Here is a 24,827-nt window from a genome sequence, read left to right on the forward strand (position 1 = left end):
ATGGACCTGTAATGCAGGACCACAGTGATATGGGAGTGGTGGCCTGTGGTGGCTCGGTGATCAGAGATGACCAGGTCAGCAAGTCTTGCTTCAGCTGGAGGAGGTCTTGCATGGATCAAAGGTGCTTCTCCACTGCCTGATCAACCACATCCTCAAGCAAGTACCAGAGCTCACTGCATTCACAGCCTTAGAGGCTGCACCACTTCAAGATGCCAACAGGAATGGATTCACTGCCCTGACCGTGTAAGAAGAACACTCCCTGACCTAGGAGGCATGTGGTCAGACTGTCCCTGGATCTCTGGACCTGTGGGAAAAGGAACATAAAAGGGAGATAAAGAAAACAATAAATAAAAAACAGTAAATACATAAATACATTTAAATAAATTAAATAATTGAAAAAAGAGGGAGGTGTAAAGACACAAAATGGAGACTATAACTGTAGTCATAATTTGAAGTTATAGCAATTATTATTATAAGCACAGTGTTTAGTAAGTAATAGTAAGTAATAAGTAAGAAGATGTATTACACAAAATGCTTTTACATTTTACACTGTCTAATAATGCTGCAAATGGTATTGCTACTACTGACATCCTGCAAAGGTCATTTATTGGTACTAAAGTATTTCTGCGCTTCTATTCCCATTGTCTTTTATGTGTAAATAACTTTAAAAATGCACTACACTCCTTTTATTTGCAACAGAATGGAACACAAACTACATGGTTGCCTCCTTTATCATCATTTAATAAAAAGTAATATTTATTTCATAGACAAAAGTAGCATCAGTTAATTTTTTCAGCCTCTCATTGTAGGACATTTCCTCCTTGGCTATAGGAAGAAGAAAAGGAACTTATAATTGTTGACGTGTATTATACTATATAAAAAAAAAAATCCACGGTGGTGCAGTGGCAGCATTGTTGCCTCACAGCAAGAGGTTCTCCCATTCAATTCTCGGCTGGAGAGCCTTCTTTGTGGAGTCTGCATGTTCTCTGCGTGGTCGAGTGGCGTTCGAAAGGCATGCATAGAATGTGGGCATGCCTTTGTTGAAGGTTGGGCATTGAGCTGGCACCTCGGCACCCATAAAAAAAAATCTACTGCCAATCATTAGCGGACCGGAGTTCCACTGTGGTGACCCCTAACCATGAAAAGCAGAAAGAAAAACATTATACTATATAAAAAAAAAGGAGATGTGACAGAACAAGGAAAAGAGAAGGTATTAGTGTCAGACTAAGAAAAGCTCTACACAGGCCTGCAATTCCATCCATACTGCTGGCAATTGTTCGATCTCTGGACCTCAAAATGGATTACATCAGGTTGGACTTAAACACAAATCGTAAGGTAAGAAACAGCTGTTTAATCACTTTTACAGAGACTTGGCTAAATTCAAATATTAGTGACAATGCTGTGGGAATACAGGATTACACTTTATTCAGAGCAGACAGGGCACAGGCCATTAGTGGCAAAGCCAGAGGTGGGGGAGTTTGCATATATCTAAACAACTGCTGGTGTAATAACAATGAGATTGCCTTCAGCCATTGCTCAGCATACATTGAATACCTTATGCTTAAATGTCATCCATTTTATCTGCCTAGTGAATTTGCAGCCATTTATATCATAGCAGTCTATATACCTCCGAGTGCAAACACTAAAAATGCACTTGCTAGCTTGTACAGGCTATCCTGTGAACTATAAAACAAAAATCCCGAGTGTGTCAATATTATGGCAGGAGATTTTTACCAGGCAGCTGAAAATGGTACTACCACACCACTACCAATATGTGAACTTTGCAACAAGGGGAGCAAATATATTAGACCAAGTGTATGCAAATGTCAAGCAAGTTTTCAAAGCAGTTCCCAACCCAAACCTAGGCAACTCGGATCACAACTCTATCTTGCTGATCTCAGCCTGAAAACCCATGCTGCTAAGAGGAAAATCTTCTAGGAAACAAGTAAGGATCTAGCCAGAATGAGCAATCTCAGCCCTGCAAGACTTCTTCAAATGCACTGACTGGAACCTATTCAAAGAGTTTGCCACCACAGAACAGGATGTAAACCTGGATGAGTATACCAAAACAGTAGTGGGGTATATCACAAAATGTGTCAAGGATGTGACCACCTTGAAGGACATAACTATAAGGGCATACCAAAAACCATAGCTCACTAGTGAAGTCTATGAGCTACTGAGGGTGCGTAACGCTGCTTTCAAGTCCGGAGATAAAGATGCCCTGAAAGTTGCCAGGGTCAATCTGAACAAGGGAGGAAGAACAGCAAAATGTGCTCATGGGCTAAAAATACAAAAGAACTTTACAGATCAAAAGGACCCTAGGCAGCTTAGAAGGGCATCCAGTGCATTACTGATTACAAATCTCCGTCAACACAATGTGTAGATAATACAGACTTTCTTGACAAACTTAACACCTTCTTCGGCAGATTTGAGGAGACAAACAACACTTCACCAAAGAAACTCCCCATGGATGGTGATGCCACATTGCTATGTCTCAGCCTGGAGGCACTCTGAGAGAAACTAAGAAAAGTCCACCCAGATAAGGCAACAGGTCCTGACATGACTCCAGATCATCCACTCCAGGACTGTGCAGATCAACTGCCACCTGTCTTCACTGACATCTTCAACACATCTCTCAGACAGGCTAGTGTGCCAAGATGCTTCATGTCTGCCATCATCATTTCTCTGCCAAAGAAGTCATCCCTAGTCACATTAAATGACTACCGACCCATCGCACTCACACCAGTGGTGATGAAATGCTTTGAAAGGATGGTGAAAGAGCATACATCATCATGTCTGCCTGCATCTTTTGATCCTTTACAGTTTGCTTACAAGTTGCTCCACTGCAGACACTATAGCCCTGGCACTACATCACACCTTGAACCATCTTGAAGACAAAAATTCCTATGCACGTATGCTGTTCATAGACTTCAGCTCAGCCTTCAAAACTGTAATACCGCAGCATCTGTTGTCTAAACTAAGTCAACTAGGCATACAAAATAAAAATAACTTTGATTCCAAATGGAAAACACTGTAATAACAAAAAAAGAAAAAACAGCCACCAAGGACAAAACTGGTAGTCTTGATCGGTGTATGAAATAAATTTAATGGAACACTGAAACATAAGTAAAATGACTAAGCGCATTCTCCAGATAACCACACTGGCTTCTTCAGAGTCATTTAATGTTACAAGCACTTCACTTAAATAGTAAACTGTGTGATTAATTGATTAATTAATCATTAAAACCAACCAATCCAAAAGTCTGTACAACAAGGCTAATTACAAATCAATCGCAAATGTCAGTTTAAAATCCATTTCTTGTCTCCCCGACCGGAAATAAATAATTCAAAATACAGAAATATAAAAACAGGCAGAAAAATTCTTCTTAGTAAAACTTAATCATGTTCTAAACCTATACAAAATAATAAACCTTAATAAATAAATTTACAGGTAAGTTCATTATTTATTTAAATCCTACCCTGCAGTGTAAATATTAAAGTAGTTAAGAATAATAATGTTATAGTTCTCACATTTCGCATGCTTAAACCTGGCGTGCTTTTAACTTTAAGACGGGCTTCAAAGAGACCCCATCGTTCAACCCAGGTGACTTCAAAGCATTGAGCCTGAGTTGCCACTCGATTTCCAAAGCACCGATTTTATTATTAACATCACACCCCCTTTCAGTGGTAACCACCCGATCTATGACAAAAAACACAAATTTTTTTAAATTCTTACATTTTTTGATATGTAGATAAAGTGCATTGTGTTCATTTCTTTTAATGCATCTCAAATGTTCGGATATCCTATCCCGTAATCTACGGATGGTCTTCTCCACATAAAACTCTTCACATGCAGTGCAAGAAGCGACATAAACTAAACACTTAGTGTTACAATTGCATACCCCTGGACATGAAATGGTGTATTTATAGTACTTAACACAGAGGCTCCGGTGTTTGGAGTTGAACCCTCAGGCCTGCAAGAGGCGAGGAAATTTTTACCTACGGAAAAAGAGCAGATTTTCAACTTTGAGAAACTTTGTACTAAATTTAGAGCCATACAATTAGATAATTTATTTCTTAAAAAATCTTTGGAGCTTAACCAAGTACCAAAAGGATTGCGATTATGGAAACTACCTATGGGAGTGGAAGAGGGGACAGTAGCCTTTCGTGAATTGGTTACACTCTACAACAAAACAGGTATGGAGATGTTAGACATTATTGTATGTAATAATGACTTAAAACTGGTTAACATTATTATTCTTAACTAGTTTAATATTTACACTACAGGGTAGGATTTAAATAAATAATGAACTTACCTGTACATTTATTTATTAAGGTTTGTTATTTTGTATAGGTTTAGAACATGATTAAGTTTTACTAAGAAGAATTTTTCTGCCTGTTTTTATATTTGTGTATTTTGAATTATTTATTTCCGGTCGGGGAGACAAGAAATGGATTTTAAACTGACATTTGCGATTGATTTGTAATTAGCCTTGTTGTACAAACTTTTGGATTGGTTGGTTTTAATGATTAATTAATCAATTAATCACACAGTTTACTATTTAAGTGAAGTGCTTGTAACATTAAATGACTCTGAAGAAGCCGGTGTGGTTATCTGGTGAAAGCGCTTAGTCATTTTACTTATGTTTCAGTGTTCTATTAAATTTATTTCATACACTGATTAAGACTACCAGTTTTGTCCTTGGTGGCTTTTTTTCTTTTTTGTTAGGCATACAAAATACCCTCTGCAACTGGATCCTTGACTTTCTAACAAACAAGACCCAAACCGTTCAAGTTGGCAAGAACTACTCACAGTGCATCACGTTGAACACAGGGGTCCCACAAGGTTGCATACTAAGTCCACTTCACTTCACAATACTTACCCATGACTGTTCTGCAAAACATCAGACAAATCACATCAAGTTTGCCGACAATACCACTTTGATTGGCCTCATCAGAAATGACAACGTGGGGCTGATTTGTAATTAGCCTTGTACAAACTTTTGGATTGGTTGGTTTTAATGATTAATTAATCAATTAATCACACAGTTTATTATTTAAGTGAAGTGCTTGTAACATTAAATGACTCTGAAGAAGCCAGTGTGGTTATCTGGTGAAAGTGCTTAGTCATTTTACTTATGTTTCAGTGTTCTATTAAATTAATTTCATACACTGATTAAGACTACCGGTTTTGTCCTTGGTGGATTTTTTTTCTTTTTTGTTAGGCATACAAAATACCCTCTGCAACTGGATCCTTGACTTTCTAACAAACAAGACCCAAACCGTTCAAGTTGGCAAGAACTACTCACAGTGCATCACGTTGAACACAGGGGTCCCACAAGGTTGCATACTAAGTCCACTTCACTTCACAATACTTACCCATGACTGTTCTGCAAAACATCAGACAAATCACATCAAGTTTGCCGACAATACCACTTTGATTGGCCTCATCAGAAATGACAATGTGGGGGTGAACTGCACACTCTAAGATGTGATATCAGCATGGGCAACCCATGCAGCCATATAGGGCAGTCCCTGTGGAAATGATAGCAGTGTCAGGGTTGGTTGACTGACTGGACAGAAGTAGTCACATGGACTTCCATATGTTTTTAGTGCTCTAGCTTCATTTGCTATGTGAAAGGAAAATCATGAGCACTCTATAACTTGGCATGTGTCTCATTGGTTACATTTGTATACACATAAATGTACTGCCAGGGCTGGTAGAATTTCATTATGGTAGTAATGTACGAACTTATTCATAAAGCATTTAATTAATAAAGTTCTTTTTAATTTTATTTATTGCCAAATTTGATGTATGTCAGTGACTGGTAGTAAGTGATAAATTGTGGTATGGTCTGCTAGATGGAGCTAGAGTAGGGAACAGCACGCTTTTACCTAAATGTTAACATACCAGATATATTGCCCCAAAGTATAGCATACTGAACTGTGACTGAGAACTGCTAGAAGTGGGTGCATGTTCCTGTGCTCAGTGCTCCTAAGAGCAACTTGCCCGCAAGAAGTTGAAGTCAATCTACACCTATGGGAGGAGATACACTGAGGTGCAATGCTACAATTCATAGATCTCAGCTTGGCTTAACTTCATCTGAATAAGACGTGTAAATGGGCTACAGTTCACTCCAATAATACAACAGCTGCCTTTTTAAACTGGACTTTGCAAACCTTGTTGTTGCCTGAGTTGGAGAAAGCACAGAGTAAATAAAAGGAATTCAGCTCATATTTCTTTCTTTCTTTATTTATTGACATTTTATTACTGCAAAGTCTGACTAGGCAAGGGCCCATATTCAACAGAGGCTTGAGGAGAAAAGCTCAAAAATATTACAAAAGCATTATAAGAACAATAATTTTACAATCTTTACATTTTAAATAATTATACTAAATTAGACATAGGCAAAACATTGATTAGGAATATATACAACTTATATGACAATAATTAAATACTGAGACACATTTTAACCAGTTTAGAGAGATAAAATGTAAGTCAGTGTAATACAAACAGGAACTGCAATATGAAGGGGGAGAAAAAACAGTGTTATGCCATATTTAGATACAGAGTCAAGGGAAATAATTTGATTGAAATAAGGAAGTGAGTGTAGAAGGGGAGTAAGAAGGTACTTGTTCATATTTAGGGATATAGTTTATCCTGAGCTCAGAAAGAACAGAACCAGATTTTGGCTAGGAAGTCTTTCAGAATGGTTTTAAATGACTGGTGAGAGGGTATTGACCTGATGGATACAGGTAAGGAGTTCCAGGCCTTAAGCAATATGGTATAAGTACAAAAAGTGCCCAGCTGATTTGATAGATTTGTGGACAGTGAAGAGCTTTTGGTCATTGAATCATAATGATCAAGTGGGAACATAGTAGTGTTAAATGGTATTTAGTGCTCTGAAAAGATTTCTGAAAAGAGTATTTGCTGCAAATTTAGCCACTTTTTTACAGCATTGTTGAAGTCTTCTTTTTTGCAGTTTGTACAGTTTCTCGTTTCCTGATATCCCAGTAAGTAAAGGAGGAGTACCCACATTCACTTTCTACCATTGTTTCTCAGTTCATTGACAGTGTTGGTAAAACTGAGGAAGGCAGCTATAGTACTATGATAAGGTCTGAAGCCATGTTGAGTGGGAGAAAGGAGGTTCTGATGAGATAGGTATTTGATTAGTTCGGACTGTATGCATTTTTCTAGGATCTTAGATAGTGGTAGGAGGATGAAAATTTGATGGTAGTTGGTTAGGTCAGTAATGTTGCCACCTTTACGTATAGGTATGATGTATGCCATTTTCCAGATATTAGGGACATAGTTTTCTTTATTCCTGTATTGATTAGAATGGAGATAGGGAATGCTATGATTTCTGCTGCTATTTTTAAATACTTTGTTGGCAGCTAGGGTAGTAGGTTTCACTTTTAGTAAGTTTTTTTTATTGTTTTTTTTTTTTATTATTGTCGAGGTGGGGGACAGTGTTAAATATGAACTGTGTTTTGTTAGTTTGGGGATATAGGCTATTGAGAGTTGCTGAAACATGTTATTTGGTGAGAGACAGGACTGAGTTTATGAAACTGGAGTTTAATTGTGTTGCTATATTCTCTGGGCTATATGTTGCTGGGTGTGGGGGTGCTAAGGTTTGCCCTTGAATGAATAGTTTTATGGACTGCCAGAAGAGTTTAAGATTGTTTTGATTTGTGTTCTGTAGGTATTCAAAATTTACTTTTTTTTGTCATTAAGTATACTCTTTTAGCTAGTTCCTTAGATATTTATAGTCTCATGGGGATGAATGGGTTTTGTTTTGTTTTTTATAATGTTTTCCATTTGCGATCTGTTTTTATTAAGAACTACTTGATGCATTTTGCTAGCCAAGTTGTAGATATTGATCTAAGAGATTATTAAGTGTATTTTGGATAATCTGTTGAAATAAGTGACTGCCTCATCTAGTGGTAGTGTTTTTAGGGAATTCCAGTTATGCTCCTTTAAAGCAGAAATAAAGAGTTGTGGACTGATTTTTTTTTGTTATGGACTTTGTAGAATATGTATGTGTATGTGTGTTGTACCTTTAAGAAGCACTTCCAAGATCAGCACATGCATATAAATAGCCAGCGCATGCTAGCTTCTGTGCCATTTTGAGAGTGCAGCCAGTGTGTTTATGAGTTTATCTAAGTTAAAGTTATTTGCCTCAATCCTGATGTGTTTGTACATAATAAAGCTGCTTGAACAAAACCCACGCATGTTCATCTCTTCATCCTGAGTGGACAAACGACATGGTGTCAGAAGTGGGATTCCAAAGGCTGCTTTTCAGAGATACAAAGTGCAGAATCTACTGTGAAGGTAAAATAAAAGAAACAAGAGGAAAAAATGTCCAGAAACAAGCTAAAGGTAATGAAAACTTGCACAAACATTTATTTTATTAAAAAAGATAAAATGGAGCATTACAAGGCCACAGAATGCATTATTAAGCAAATGAATAGCACATGAATGTTTATTAAACAAATGAAAAGCATAACAAGTTTATTAATAAAATGAAATGTTCAAAATTAAGATATTTTATTAAACAATTATCAGAAAAGTATATAAGAGGTACAGAGTTGCCTCAGAATTGCAAAATGAGCATGTTTAGAGTAAAACAAGCACAAGCAGACCTCCCAACTGTCCCGAATTACTCGGTTTTTAATGAGTTTTGGGGTCCAAATGAAGGGGTGCCACGATTCCTGAGTGGCACCCCTTCATTTCTGATTTCTTTGCTTTTTTTAAATTTTTAAAATTTTCGCGCTGTCAGAGCTGACGTCATCCCATACACGATGACGTCAGCTCCATCAGCATTACCAGCCACTCGGAATTGAGCTTAAGGAGCTCACGTCATCATTTCCGGCTGGCTGCGAGCAGGCAGGAAGTAAACAGTTGCTGCCGAGAGAAGAATGCAGGCTTTGCAGGTGGGAAATGCTGTTTCGGACAGAAACTGCTGCCGAGAGAGGTGCTTTGAACTGTTGCTGCTGCCGACATGACTTTGGTGCGCCTGCCATTTGGGAGAGAAGAATGCTTACTTTTCTTCAGTTTAGGGACTTGCCGAGACTAAGAGGGTTGCTTTAAACAGTTGCTGCTGCCGACATGACTTTGGTGCTGCCTGCCATTTGGGAGAGAAGAATGCTTGCTTTTCTTCAGTTTAGGGACTTGCCGAGAGAGGATTGCTTTGAACAGTTGCTGCTGCTGCCGACATGACTGCCGTTCAGGAGAAAAGAATGCTGACTAGGTAAGGAACAAAATAAACATATGCAAATGGCATACAGTACACTTGAATTCTGCTACTGTTTGTACACTGTCATATTGCATATAATAGCCATTGGCATGCTTCATATGAAGGTATGGTGCTTTTTAGATTATTTTCCATTCCTTTTTTGGAAACTTATTATTGATTATGCTCCTAAATATTATTTAACAGACAGCAGTTGGCACAGATATTTTTTCTTCTAACAAAATAAATATATTAATTTCTACAAATGATTTTCCAAGCAATAAAGGCAGCCAACATTCACCTCTTAACAGAGTCTGGTTCACTTCCTAGTTTTTTAAAAGTTCTGTGGCCATGAACAACTATACATGAAAATCTAAATTATGTTTGAAATGTCTGTCATATGGCTTTCATCTGGCACACAAGTGAAACAGTAGCTTTAAAAATAGGCAAAACATGATATATTGATTCATAAGTAAAAACAAATCTTTTCAGTTTAGTTGATGTATCTAATTGTCCAAGAAAGACGAAATAGTGCATGTAGAAATGGATATAGTCCTACTATATAAATAACCAAATCATTATTTTTACCAGAGGTGAACAGAAACTGAGATTTTTTTAAAAATGTTTATATTACTTCAATAACATTCTGGGCCAAAGGTTTTAGTCATAGGGATTTCTAAAAATTCTGATATGCTAAATGCCATTTATAAGATAAAAATAACCTGCTACTAATTATAACAAGGAAACTGGATATGAAACTTCAATGAAGTTATTTTATTTTAGCCAAAATAAACATCAGTTGGAATTTATATTTTGTTTATTTCATTATAATGAGAAAGTATTTCAATTCTATACCTCATTTTTATGATTTGAGAAGAAATTATGCTTCATGAATGCATCATCAGTGGTGGAAAGGCTGCAGGGGGACTCTGGTGCCATATTTTGGTTGTCTGTTGTTCAGTTTGTGTCCAAAAGTTGGCATCCCACAATTCCATTGGAGTGGGTGGGGTTACGTAATTATGTATGCAAATTATATGTTAATCAGCGTACAGATTTGTACCTATTTTTCATGGCCCTTGTCCAGATTTTTGATGTTTCCAGGTTGAGAGGTATGAGCACAAGAAAAAAGATTAAGTGGGCAAACTATTATAAAAAAGAGAAAAATGGCCATATTAAGTATAAATAAAAGAAGGCAACTGCATGTTTTAGGCAAATTACAGTGTTTTGGCACAGTTATTTTGCAGTGATTAATGCGCTGAATAGCATAACTAGAGTTATTCGAAGCATTGCAAAGTATGCAAAAGTGTTTACAGTGTGTGTTTATTACTGTGCATTTATTCTGAAGAGTTTATTGCGTGCAAATTGCAACTATTTCATGAAGTGCAGTCAAAATATAGCCATTTCAAAAAGCTTCTTGTGCTGGGTATGTCCGATCCTGAAGGGACATCATTACAGAGTGTTTTTTGCACTGTAAAGAGTTATTTAGCAAAGTACAGCCATTTTGGAAGTGTTTCAGTGTACTGTTTATTTGCACAGTGCAGTTACTTTGAAATGTGTCTTACACTGATAAGAAGTGGTTTCTCGAAGTACAATAATTTCAAGAGTGTTCTTGTGCCAGGAAACGTATTTCACAGAGTTTAATTACTCAGAGGCTTATTGTGCTATTGGGCATAGTTACAAGTGCTGGCATAAATTTCTGGCATATATATGTATGCGTGTATGTTCATGCAGTTACAAGTGAACTTGGATTACATTGTGTTCTACTGTAATTTGTTGGCATGGCAGATGGATTTCAAAAACCATCACCACTTGTGTTTGATCAGAATATTGCAGAGAACTGGAGAATATTTGAGCAAAAGTATGATATTTTCATACAAGCAGCTTACTCAGATAAAGATGCATGCACCAGGGCATTCATTTTGCTAAACCTAGCTGGGTCAGAGGCCATCGATAGAGAGCGTTCATTTGTGTACGCACCAGCAGTGTTTTAAGGTGAAGGTGAAAATCATCATATTGTTGTTCAGGCTGAGTCAGGGGAAGATCCTGAGTGCTTGAAGCATAAATTCAGAGAAATGTGCAACCCCCAGACCAATGTTACATTAGATAGACATTTGTTTTACACAAGAGACCAAAGGCCAGGATAAACATTTGCAGCTTATATTACTGACTTGAAAAACAAAGCTAAAACTTGCATGTTTGGTGATTTAAAAGATGAACTCATAAAGGGCAGGCTTGTGTGTGGTATTAATAATGCTATTGTGAGAATGATTTTGCTTCATGACCGAGACTTGATGTTGAGCAAAGCTATTGAGATTTGTCAGATCCATGAAGTTACAGAAAGGCACACAAGTATTCTTACAAGTGACAAGAGCATGGCTTCAGCAGGCTCCAAATAAATCTAGACAGGATGCAGCATGTGGCAAGCAGAAACAGGCCTAAGCACATGGCCACTGCAGCCCCTGCAGGTGTGGCAGGGAAACCAAGTGATTTTCTAACAAGTTCTAAGAACAAAGGATGTGCAGTACAGCATAAGGGTGAGTCAGCAAAACCCAGGTCAAGCTTTATTGTTAACTGTTGTAATTGTAGTCCCAACTACGAGTCTAAAATAGAAAAGTGCTTAGCATTTGGTCAGCAATGTCAAGTGTAAACAATGGAATCACTTTCAAAGGTTTTGCAAGTCAAGTAAATCTCACTCAGTTGCAAAGAAAGGTCACCCAAAAAAGCAAATTGATCATATAGACAGCTGCAATCCTACTTTTTACATAGAAGGTGTATCAGTAATTGGTGAAAAGGTTAATGCAGTAGATTTATTAGCAAAGGGCAAAGTGTTTTGTACTGTTCTGATCCACAGTAAGCTCATCGAGTTCAAAGTGAACACTGCTTCAAAGTGCAATGTTATGTCAACAGAAACATTTGCTAAAGTAAGAGCTGGTGAACAACTTAATGGGGCTGGTTGTGCAAGACTTGTTGCATATGGAAGTGAAGAAATTCAAACCAAAGGTTCAGTAGTGCTTTCATGTTATTTGGCTGGGAACAGTTACAAGTTGTTGTTTTATGTAGTCTGACGACCTGTGCAGTCATTGTTGGGTCTCAGAGACAGTTTGAGAATGGACTTGCTTTCCTTCACTAAAGAGGTTCATCACATAAGCCACATGTCCCAGTTCCAGATTCAATGATACTATTTCCTCAGATTATGCTGATGTTTTCAATGACAAGCTAGGCAAGCTTCCAGTTGTGTATTCCATGAAGTTAGACCCGAGATCAGTCCAGTAGTCTGACTGGCAAGCTATGTAGCAGAGTAGAGTTAAAGCTCATTTGGATAAAATGGTACAGCAAGGTGTCATTTGTCCATTTACAGAACCAACTGAATGGGTGCCTTCTATGGCAGCAACTAACAAGAAAGTCTCAGATAAAATCAGAATATGCATCGACCCAAGAGACTTGAATGACGCATTGAAAAGACCTTATCCTCCCATGGAAACAGTTGAGGAAGTCGCAGCCATAATACCAAATGCCACTGTGTTTTCCATCTTAGATGAAAAAAGTTCCATTTGGCAAGTGATGCTTGATTGAAAATCTTCACTACTGACTACATTCAGTAACCCATTTGGAAGATATAGATTTCTCAGGATGTCATTTGGAATAAATTCTGCAAGTGAAGTCTTCCAGCATGCAATGGAACAGATCTTTTCAGGTTATCCCTATGCCATAATAGTGGGGTAATTTATTGGTCAGAAGCAATGGTGAAGCAGAGCATGACAGAAACCTCAGGAAAGTTCTAGACAAAGCACATGAAGTGAACTTAAGATTCAATCTTCTGAATGCAAATTCAGACTAACAGAAGTCACATATGTAGGTCATTTGTTTACTAGTACTGGGTTATGACCAGACCCATCAAAGCAAGCAGCTGTTCTTGAGATGCTAACACCTGATAATGTTCAAGCTCTGCAGCATTTTCTCGGTATGGTTAACTATTTGGGCAAGTTTATACTGGATTTCAGTAAATTGACAGCACCATTAAGAGAGCTGATAAGCAAAAATGTTGCATGGTCATGTTTAGAAAAGCACCAGAGAGCATTTGATGATCTTAAGCAGACAATTCCCAGTCTGGCTGCACTAAGGTACTATGATGTCAATAAACCAGTCACTTTTTCCTGTAATGTATCAAAGATTGGTCTTGGCACAGTTCTTCCTCAAGAGGCAGACCAGTAGCCTGTGCATCTACACCTCTTACCCAAACTGAAATGCAATATGCTCAGACTGAGATCGAACTTTTGGCAATTGTGTTTGCATGTTCAAAGTTTTATGATTATATTTATGGTCGAGATATCCAAACTGAAACTGATCATCAACCTCAAGTTATTATTTTAAAAAAAGCCTATGCATTCCACTCCAGCAAGATTCCAAAGAATGATGCTCAAATTTCAAAAGTACAACTTCAAAATGGTCTATACAAAAGGCAAACTTCTTTATCTGGCTGATACCTTATCCAGATCACCCAGAAATACAACAGAACAGCTTGATGCAGAGAATTTTGACTTCAATGTCATGGAAGTGCTTAATTTTTCAACAACAAGATTTGATGAGATGAGTGATCATACAAAGACTGATCCTGTTTTGCTCAACCACTACATCGAGGTAGGATGGCAATAAAAGCAGTCCAGTGTACCGCCTACATTACAACCTTATTTTCCTTACAGAGATGAGATGTCGATGGAAGATTACATTATTTTCAAAGGTCCTAAAGTTCTTGTTCCTGCTTCCTTACAACGTGAATATATCCAGACTTTGCATCGTGGTCACCCAGGGCCTGAATCTACCAAAAGAAGGGTGAGAGAACTAGTAGTTTGCCCTTCTCTAGCAAAAGACATTGACAAAGTGCTTTCATCTTGTTCAGTATGCAATAGTATTAGACCGCATTTGCAAAAGAATGGGACTTTGTACATGTTACTAGTAGTCCTGAATGCCCACAATCAAATGGTGTAGATGAATGTGCACAGAGTGCAAAGCAATTACTAGAAAAGTCAAAGCATGACAATTCTGATGTCTGTTTGAATTTACTTAATCTCAGAAACATACCCCATGATGATATACTTGGCTTGCCTGCTCAAAGACTTCTATCTAGGCAAACCAGAACAACCTTGCCTATCAGTTCCAGTTTGTTAAAGCCTAAAGCTAAGAACAACAGAGCAATCAAAGCCCAGCTATTCAGAAAGCATTCTTTCCAGAAGTCCAGTTATGATAAAATGAGCAAATTTCTTCGTCCATTGAAAGAAGGAGAAAGTGGTGATACAAACGGGAAATGGTTTCAACCGGATTGGTCAAGAAACAGGTATATGTGCCGAGTTGAGATCTTATGTTGTGGGATTGGAGGGTGTGGAGTACAGGAGAAATTGCAAACATTTTCTTCCTTTATCAGAACTGATAGCACAGCATTGTTCCTGTGATACAGACTCTAGATTTCAGAGCATTCCAGACATCGTTCCTGTTGCAGAACATGTCTTAACTTCTACTTCCATTCCTGATGATGTACCTGATGTCCCCAAGGTTGAACATTCAGCAGAGAGAGTCCCACTTGCTAAACCTAATTCTCAATTCTATGTCACATGATTTGGTCGCATCTCCAGACCTAGCATGAAATACACAGCAACTTGGACATAATTGTCTATAAGTATTTAAGTCTGTATAATTGCATGTCAAAGAACTGTCTTGCATTTATTGCATTTGAAACATGTCATCGATGAAGTATAACTCATTTCTCAAAGAGGGAGGATGTAGAATATGTATGTGTGTTGTACCATTAAGAAGCATTTCCAAGGTCAGCACGTGCATATAAATAGCCAGCACATGCTAGCTTCAGTGCCATTTTGGGAGTGCAGCCAGAAAGTGAGCATGTATGAGAGAAATAGTCAGTCTGTTTATAAGTTTATCTAAGTTAAAATTATTTGCCTCAATCCTGAAGTGTTTGTACATAATAAAACTGCTTGAAAAAAAAACATGCATGTTTGTCTGTTCACCCTTAGTGGACGAACGACAGACTTGTCTGTAGGTTACTTGCCAATGAATGGTAAGCCACTGCACAAGTGGGTTAGTAGTCACTGATAGTGCCAAGTAGGGTTTCTCCTGTTTTAATATTATTGGGTTAATTTGTGAGGAAGCAGTCAAGTGTAGTTCCTAGACTGAGTTTTTGTGTATTCTATTGGTATCATTTATTTTTTGGCAGAAAACAAATAGATTCAGATTTGGTGAATTTAGGCTTGTTTGTTTCCAATCAATGTTTAAATAGCCTAAGATTAGAGTTTGTTTATTTATGCTAACATGTAGCCAGTGCAGAATTTCTTTCATTGTGTCTGTATTGTTCCATGGGATATAAAGGCCTATTAGGCAGAAGTTTTTTCTATTGCTGAGTTTTAGATGAGTGGCTATAACTACTGCATTATGAAGCTGTGAGAGTTTATGAGGATATGGGATTAGTTCTAATGTGTTTTTGAAAATAACTGCTATTCCAACTCCTCATTTTTGTAATCTGTCTAGTCTAATCATATTAAAACCTGGGGAAAGAACTGCATTGTCAGTATTTACTGGCTTTAGCCAGGTTTCTGTTGCAATAGCTATGTCACAGTCATAAAAAGATAGGTATGCACTGGGGTCTTTGGTTTTCTTAAAGATACTTTGAAAGTTTATGTTTAGTAGTGGGAGGCTATGTCCTGTTTTTAGATTTGGAGGGAGAGGTGTAAGGGCTCATGAGATGGCAGTTTGCAGATTGATCATGGATCCTAGATTTGGGTGTATGTCACCACTTAAGAATAGCTTGGTTGTTTTGTTTTAATGTTAGTAGCAGAACTTGGGTTTTGTTTGTATGTGTGGATAGGAAGGACACAACAACGTATTTATTTTTATATGTTTAAAGGTATGTATGTTTAGTAGTAAGTGTGTGTATAGTTCAGCAGATATCGAAGAGAGATGAAAAGTGGTGAAGGGTTTGTGGAGGTGCAGGTTACTGGGGCTGTAGATATGTGGCTGCATGTGGATTTGGAAGTTTATGATGTGAGCAAGAGCAACAAAAAGAGCTATGCTGGATACATGTGAAGAAGGCATTTTTGAATGAGAAAGTAGTAATTGTTGGATCCTTCTAGTAGTATATTTATTAAGTGTGAGGACAGGCTGTATCGGTAGTGGTGTAGGTATGGGTATGGAGGAAGATTTAGTGTATGTATGGACTTGGTAGAAGAGGGTATTAGTGGCATATATTTTGAAAATGTGGACAGCAGTGAAAGCTTTGGAAATGTATGTGGTTATAGGAGGATAGAACACGAAAAGTGTGGTAAGAGACCTTGGGACACAGGTGGACAGTAGTCTCTCCTTTGATAATCACATCGCCACAGTAGACAGGAAATCCTTCTATGTGGCACACCTCATCACAAAAGGTTTCTCATCCAGGAAAAAAGAGGTCATTGTTCCCCTCTACTCATCACTCATTAGACCCATTATAGAGTACAATGCCCCTTTTGGTATGTACCTCACAAGACATCTACAATAACTGGAAAGGTCACAGAAATACCTCACAAAGAGGATTACCGACCTCAAAGAGATGCTCTATGCAGACCATCTGAAAAAACTACAGCTTTACTCCGTTGCATATCGCCTACTCAGAGGCGATCTCTGCCTAACACACAAAGCTATGTCAAACCCAGAGCTTTTAGACATGCTCCACTTAAAGAAATCCCAATCCCTATGAGCTACATGCTCTAGGGACCTAAACCTCGTCACCACAATAAACAGAACATGCTGGAGGGATAGATTCATGTCCCAGAGGCTTCCCATACTCTGGAACAAACTACCTATCTATATCAAACAAAGCTCCTCATTAGCACTGTTCAAGAAAAATCTTGATGATTGGATGGGAGATAGGAAATTCACCCCGGGGATCACTTCTGTGGCTCTGCTCGACAGTGGCACAGGAAGATAATTTTCTTGGGTGGCAAAAGCCAGGGTACCTTTGGCTAGGCTTATATAGGCCCTAGGGCCAATAGCCTAGTACCTACCTATGAACCTATGAACCTATGAAGTGTAGGTTGCTTTTATGGCTGAATGGGGTTTTACTAGGGGTGATTGACTAAAGGGTGTTGCGGGTTGGACAAGATGAGTATAAAAGTCAATGCAGTGGTGAGTGGGTGGAAAGTGGGGGTGGGGTATGGTGGAGTAATAGAGCAGGCAGAAATCCACAGTGGGGGTACTTGTAGCTCCAAAAATGTGCAGATTTATGCAGGTAAGAAGAACACTGTGCAGCCCTTCAAGCTGTATTTACACACTGAAAAAAAAGAACTGAGCTTAAAATTGCCTAAGATTGCCCTATTTTGTCTCATTGTATTCATAAAGTATTTGTATTCTTCAGCTTCATTACCAGCTGAAAATCATGAAGAACATTTGCCTCCATCTCAACATAATTTCCTTATATTAACTAACACATTGATTGCAAAAGTGGTTCCTAATATTTAAGCTCTGGGAGTCACCACAAACAAACGTTCATGTTGTACTCTCATCTGATGTGTGCAATAGTCATTCTGTATCATGTCCATTTACCATTCCATATCACCACCCTGCAAGTGCCCACTTGATGCTAGGTGCCACTATATCAAGTGATGACAGGTCCCAATTCTTTCAATGTTACTTTATCCAGTGGTCACCATGAAACAGAAATTCATCATTTTTAAAAATAGAAATAGTTCAGATTTGCTATTAAAAGAAATTCAAATTTGACATGGCAAGTTGATATGTCCTGGTTAACTTTAGATGTGGAAAGCATCTACAGTAATCCAGAGCATTACTTTGAGATAGAGGCTTTAAGCAGGTTTCTGGGTAATATTTCAACTAATCAGCCCAAAACTGAGCTGGCATATTTTTGTTTGGTCAATATTTTTTTTTCTTTTGATGAAATGTACTGACAAAAGAAAGAGACTACCATTTCCTTGCCTATGTTAATTTGATCATGGCCTCATTTGTATATTAATACATCTAGATTTTTTGAGAAGCAAGTCATATACTATTTTCATCACATAGATGTTGCGCTATATGTTTATAAGTTTATGACCTTTTTTATGTATCTAACAATAGGTTTGATTTTAATTTCTCTTAATTTGAACATTTTAGATATCACTCTGATATGTATGCCAGGTTGCATAGTTCATAGCAAAACCTAAAAGAAACCTGTAGTCACTTTATATTACATTTATTTATTTTGTTATTTATTTTATAGTTGATTACTGGGTTGGTCTGACTGAGTAGTGAGGTGTCCAAACACAGATGCCAAGAGGTCCAGAAAAACCACTTTAATGTGAGGAGCAAAGCTTTCGGATAAAATCCTTTATCAATACTGAAAATACAAATGCAAATGCAGAGTATATATAGGTCTAAAAAAGTCATATGACCGGCGCAAGAACATGACCCAATCATTAAAGCAAAACATGTAAAAATAAATAAATATGCAAAGCTAAAAAATGCAACAGCATAATGCATATATGGAAACAAAGAACATTTAAAAAAACATTTAAAAAAGCAAGAATGTATATTTTAAGAAAAGCATACTTTTATAGTACTGTCAGCCATAAACCTATTTTGGTTAGAATGAGTAGATCTAGATTATGAGATTTTCTCTTTATGTATATGAGTGTACATTTAAATTTTAGGTATAAAAGTATGCTTTTCTTAAAATATACATTCTTGCTTTTTTTAAATGTTTTTTTAAATGTTCTTTGTTTCCATATATGCATTATGCTGTTGCATTTTTTAGCTTTGCATATTTATTTATTTTTACATGTTTTGCTTTAATGATTGGGTCATGTGACTTCTTACTTTTAGACCTATATATACTCTGCATTTGCATTTGTATTTTCAGTATTGATAAAGGATTTTATCCGAAAGCTTTGCTCCTCACATTAAAGTGGTTTTTCTACTGAGAACGTTGTTTGTCTCTCTGAGTAGTGAGGTGCCCATTTTCAGCAGAGACCCAGGGAGAAAAGCTCCACATACATGATAAAAATACAAAGTCAGAGATGGGCATAAATTAATAAAGCAAACAAGCAATAGAACAAACAATAGTATATCATGGCATAGTATGATGGGAAGTTGCAGAAGTTTACAGTAGTAAAGCAGAAAATATAATGTATTTGAGTAAGAAAGTGCAGTAATACCATATACAGTTATATACATTCATTTAAAATACAATTCGTTATGGTAGTTTTTTTTTTATGTGTTTGACCTTTGAGTTGTGCCAGAGGAAGATTTATCTGAATGGTGGCAGTAGGGCTAGCCATGGTCAGTATAGGTACATTGCCAGATGAGATTGAGGCGGGCTTTAAATTGGGTTGTAAAGATGGGACTGCTGTTTTGTAATCTGATATTCGTTGGAAGATAATTCCAGATTTTAACAGCTGTGTAGGAGTAGAGGGATTCACCAACACCATGTCTACACTTAGCTACTTCAAGAAGAGCTTTGTTTGTGGATCTTAGTTGGCAAGAAGAATTGTGAAAGTTGAGTGAGCCTGAGAGGTCAGGAATCTTGTTTGGGTGGTACAGCAAGTAATGAGCCATGGTGAGTTGGTTATAGATTAGTAAGTTGGGGAGTTCTAGCCAATCTAGTTGTTTTTATGAGTGTCAGTGGTGGGAGCAGAAGTAGAATTGTTTGTGAATCTAGCTAATTTTATTATAGCAGATGGACAATTGGTGTAATTAAGGTTTGTTAATACAGGGGATGCATAGAGCAATGTAGAGAGAAGGTGAGTTCTAGATATGGTAATTTTGGTGTTTTTGGTTAGATAGTTTTTGCAGCAGTATAAGGTCCCAATTTTTTATCAAATTTGGATATGGTTTGTGCTATAAGTTTGTCAGACTTTAGGTTTTGGTCAAGTATTACACCAAAAGGTTTAGCTTGTTATACTGGGGAGATTTGGGTGTTATTGGCAGAACTGATAGAGGAAAAAGCAGAAGAGTCAATAGTTTTGGTATGGAATAGCATAAGTTGAGTCTTTCTGGGGTTAAGTATTAGCTGTGGTATTTAACCAGTTTTCAAAATTGGAAAAGGTTTTTAGACTGGAGTGTTTGGAGTGTGGGGACTGAGCAGATCAGTGTAGTATCATCTGCATATTGGAATATTGCAGCTTGCTGGGTGACTGTGTGGAGGGTGGTTGTAAAGATATTAAATAGTAGGGGTCCCAGAATGGATCCCTGTGATGCACCTGCTGTTACTGGGAGAAGGGCAGATAGGGAATTATGCTACTTAACTGCTTGTTGGCAGTTGAATAGGTAGTCCTGAAACCAGATCAAGGAGGGGTTGTTTAGGCTGAGTTCAGCTAGGATAGTAAGTAGTTTGCTGTGGGATACTGTATCGAATGTTTTGGACAGATGAAGGAAGGTGGTGGACACTAGGTTTCCCTGGTTCCTTTACTGATTGACAGTGTTGGTGAAGGATATGAGTGCTGTGGTAGTACTATGGGATGGGTGAAAGCCGTGTTGAGTGTTGGTGAGGAGACTATAAGTAAATGTTTCAGCAGTTGAGAATGAATACATTTTTCAAGGATTTTTGATAGGGGGGGATAAGATTGGTATGGGGCGGTAGTTGGTAAGTTTGGTTGAGTGACCACCTTTGTGCAAGGATATTATGTAGGAGGTTTTCCAAAGGGTTGGAATTGTATGCTCGTTTGATAGACCAGTTGATAAGTATCAAGATAGGATAAGTTATAGCACTAGTGGCAATTTTGAGGAACTCTGCAGGGAGTTTGTCGATTGCCAAGGTGGTGGATTTTAGTTTAGTGAGGTGCTTGTATATTGTGTTGATAGGAACTGGTTCGAAAATGAATGGAGTGTATGAGTTTGGGTTGCTGATTAGTTGTGGGGGAGTGCAGATCTGGCTGTTGCTAGTTAGGTTAAGGATGGAAGAAGCAAAGTAATACATATATATATAGAAATGAAGTGAAGTACGTTTATAGGACTAGCCACTGGCCAATCACCAACTTGACTTATTTTCTTTGTGGTGAATGTCTTAGAATAAGAAGAGTCTATATCACCATATCGAATGGTGATAATGCCGAATGCCAAAAATATTGAAAGTTCATGAGAACGAACTTGCTATTGTGGGGGGCTATGCCCCCCCGCTAAATATATATTCCAACTCCAAGGTTGCATTACAGTGAGGAAAGGGCAAATATTCCAATCCTCACTGTACCGCGACCCCAAAAACACAAGTCCGTTATCTTGAACTTTCGATATTTTTGGTGTTTGGCGTTATCGCCATTCGATATGGTGATATAGACTCAATAAGAAGGTTGCACTCAAGCAGAAACATTTTTTGGCTGAGCTGCTAAGGTTAAAGTAATGTTTTTACTTTCTGTAGCTGTGATTCTCACATGTTATCCTAGATAGCTAATGGAACATGACACAGGCTATAAAAAAGAATGATAAAGCTGCATTCTATGATAGAAAAGGATGGATTTGCACTGGAGACAGTACTGTGAATACTGTTTTGAGGACAGCCTAATTTATAACTTAGTACAATTTCTTGTCCCTTGAGGTGGTGGGGTTGATGAAAAAAATTGAGGTATTTTTGAACAAGATGCTGACCTCAGTAATCTGTTGCAAAAAGCTCCCAGAGTGTCTTTTTATAACGGTATTAGTCTGGATGATTTCTTGACTTAGAGCAATTCTAAATACTGTTGCAGTTTTTTTTTTTTAATTGTGACCAGAATGTCTCCCTGAGGTACATTTCCCTATGAAGAGGGTTGAATGTGTGTGTTAGGATTGCCAAATCTTTTGAATTTATTAATGAAAAAACATTGATGCAGTGGGAAAGAATACTTGTTATCCTGACTGCATAATCTATGTCTTGAGATGTGCACGTAATTTATTTTATATAGAGGAAACAAAAAGAAATCTGAAAATCAGGTCAGAGAAGCATATATTAGCCAAGCAAAATTATTGTCAGTCCAGTAATTGTACATTTTTCACAGAATCCCGTTTTGTTTGGGATCTTTTCAAGTAAAGGTTTAAAATGAGTCTGTATGGATGGTTTTGTTGGAAAAACTGTGAAACACAAGAACAAAGTCCTCTGCAAGTACGACCGGTGCAAGGCAGAAAACATATGTAGCAAGAAAAAAGTAGCCAGCACCAAACATCAGTGTAATAAAATGCACAAATAAGCCGTAAAGTTACCACATGAGATTTATTAAATAAATAAATCCCAGACCGGTTTCATCCCAAAGGCTTTCATCAGTGGCACTTCTTATAAGCAATGGCATCACATCTAGATATAAGGATCTTATAATTCCATTATACCAAGCCCTCATCAGACCAATAACTGAGTACAATGCTCCCTTTTGTATGTACCTCACCACACACCTACAACAACTGGAGAGACCACAGAGGTTTATCACCAAGAAATTACAGGGTACACAAAACAAGTCTTACTCGGAAAGACTGAAAGCCCTGTCACTGTATTCTGTCTCCTACAGGCGGCTAAGAGGTGACCTGTGCCTGGCTTACAGAGCAGTCTCTAAGCTGGCCCTGATGGAAATGCTACACATCCATAAATCTAACTGCATGGGAGTCACTCACTTCAGGGATTTTAAATTAGCCAATGACATGAACAGGTCATGCTGGCGATATAGCTACATCTCCCAGAGACTACCACTTCTCTGGAGCAAGCTTCCACTTTACATGAAACAGAGTCCCTCCCTAATCTTCTTCAGACACAACCTAGATCAATGGATGGGTGACCACAGATTAATTGCTGGGGTGGGGACCATGTCTCTCCTGGACAGTAGAAGTTGATATTGACTACTATAGACCATTACCTCTGCGAACTTCACTCACCTAAGCACCAACAGCTGGTAAAACTCGGGATAAATTTGACTAGGCTTGTAAGGGTTCTAGGGCCATTAGCCTAGTAACTTTCTATGAACCTATGAACCTATGGAAAGAAATAAGTACATCTTATCTCTGTCACTCCTAGTTCCTCTAATAATCAGACAAATCCATGAGTCTGTAATATATTTGAAAATATTTTCCTTTTGTAGAAATTGTGTGTAGTTTTTGGGAACAGCTGGATGTCTTGCGTCTCTATAATTCTATTTCAGTTGCTTAATAATAATTATATAAATCATAATAATAATAATAAGGTAATCATAAAAGATTACTACATTACCTAATGTCTGGAGGGAGTTACAAATGCACACAAGTGTCATTTTTCATCCCAAAGGCTTTCATCAGTGGCACTTCTTATAAGCAATGGCATCACATCTAGATATAAGGATCTTATAATTCCATTATACCAAGCCCTCATCAGACCAATAACTGAGTACAATGCTCCCTTTTGTATGTACCTCACCACACACCTGCAACAACTGGAGAGACCACAGAGGTTTATCACCAAGAAATTACAGGGTACACAAAACAAGTCTTACTCGGAAAGACTGAAAGCCCTGTCACTGTATTCTGTCTCCTACAGGCGGCTAAGGGGTGACCTGTGCCTGGCTTACAGAGCAGTCTCTGAGCTGGCCCTGATGGAAATGCTACACATCAATAAATCAAACTGCATGGGAGTCACTCACTTCAGGGATTTTAAATTAGCCAATGACATGAACAGGTCATGCTGGCGATATAGCTACATCTCCCAGAGACTACCACTTCTCTGGAGCAAGCTTCCACTTTACATGAAACAGAGTCCCTCCCTAATCTTCTTCAGACACAACCTAGATCAATGGATGGGTGACCACAGATTAATTCCTGGGGTGGGGACCATGTCTCTCCTGGACAGTAGAAGTTGATATTAACTACCATAGACCATTACCTCTGCGAACTTCACTCACCTAAGCACCAACAGCTGGTAAAACTCGGGATAAATTTGACTAGGCTTGTAAGGGTTCTAGGGCCATTAGCCTAGTAACTTTCTATGAACCTATGAACCTATGGAAAGAAATAAGTACATCCTATCTCTGTCACTCCTAGTTCCTCTACTAATCAGACAAATCCATGAGTCTGTAATATATTTGAAAATATTTTCCTTTTGTAGAAATTGTGTGTAGTTTTTGGGAACAGCTGGATGTCTTGCGTCTCTATAATTCTATTTCAGTTGCTTAATAATAATTATATAATTAATAATAATAATAATAAGGTAATCATAAAAGATTACTACATTACCTAATGTCTGGAGGGAGTTACAAATGCACACAAGTGTCATTGTTTGATAAACCTATTAACCTTTGATTACAGTATAGCTTCCTTGTGTATCTAGGACCATATCATGAATTTATAAAGGGCAATTGCTATGTGATATTAGAGTGACCACTTGAAAAGGATACCTTTGCCAAGGTTACTTTCTTTAAATTGTCCCACTGATTGCCAGTATAGGCTCCGGCTACCACTACAATCCTGATTTGGATTGAGTGAATTGGAAAGGGCTGACTTAATCTGAGAATGAATAGAATAGTGAATTTGGCTGACACTCTTCCCCTCCCTCTCCATTCAAGACAAGAAACAAACCAAACCTTCCTATAGCTACATCTCAGAACTTACCTGCTGTTCCCCTACTAGATATGGTTCAAA

Source organism: Protopterus annectens, chromosome 5.part0, assembly GCF_019279795.1.
Source record: "Protopterus annectens isolate FY-2018-M chromosome 5.part0, PAN1.0, whole genome shotgun sequence".
Classification (NCBI taxonomy): Eukaryota; Metazoa; Chordata; order Ceratodontiformes; family Protopteridae; genus Protopterus; species Protopterus annectens.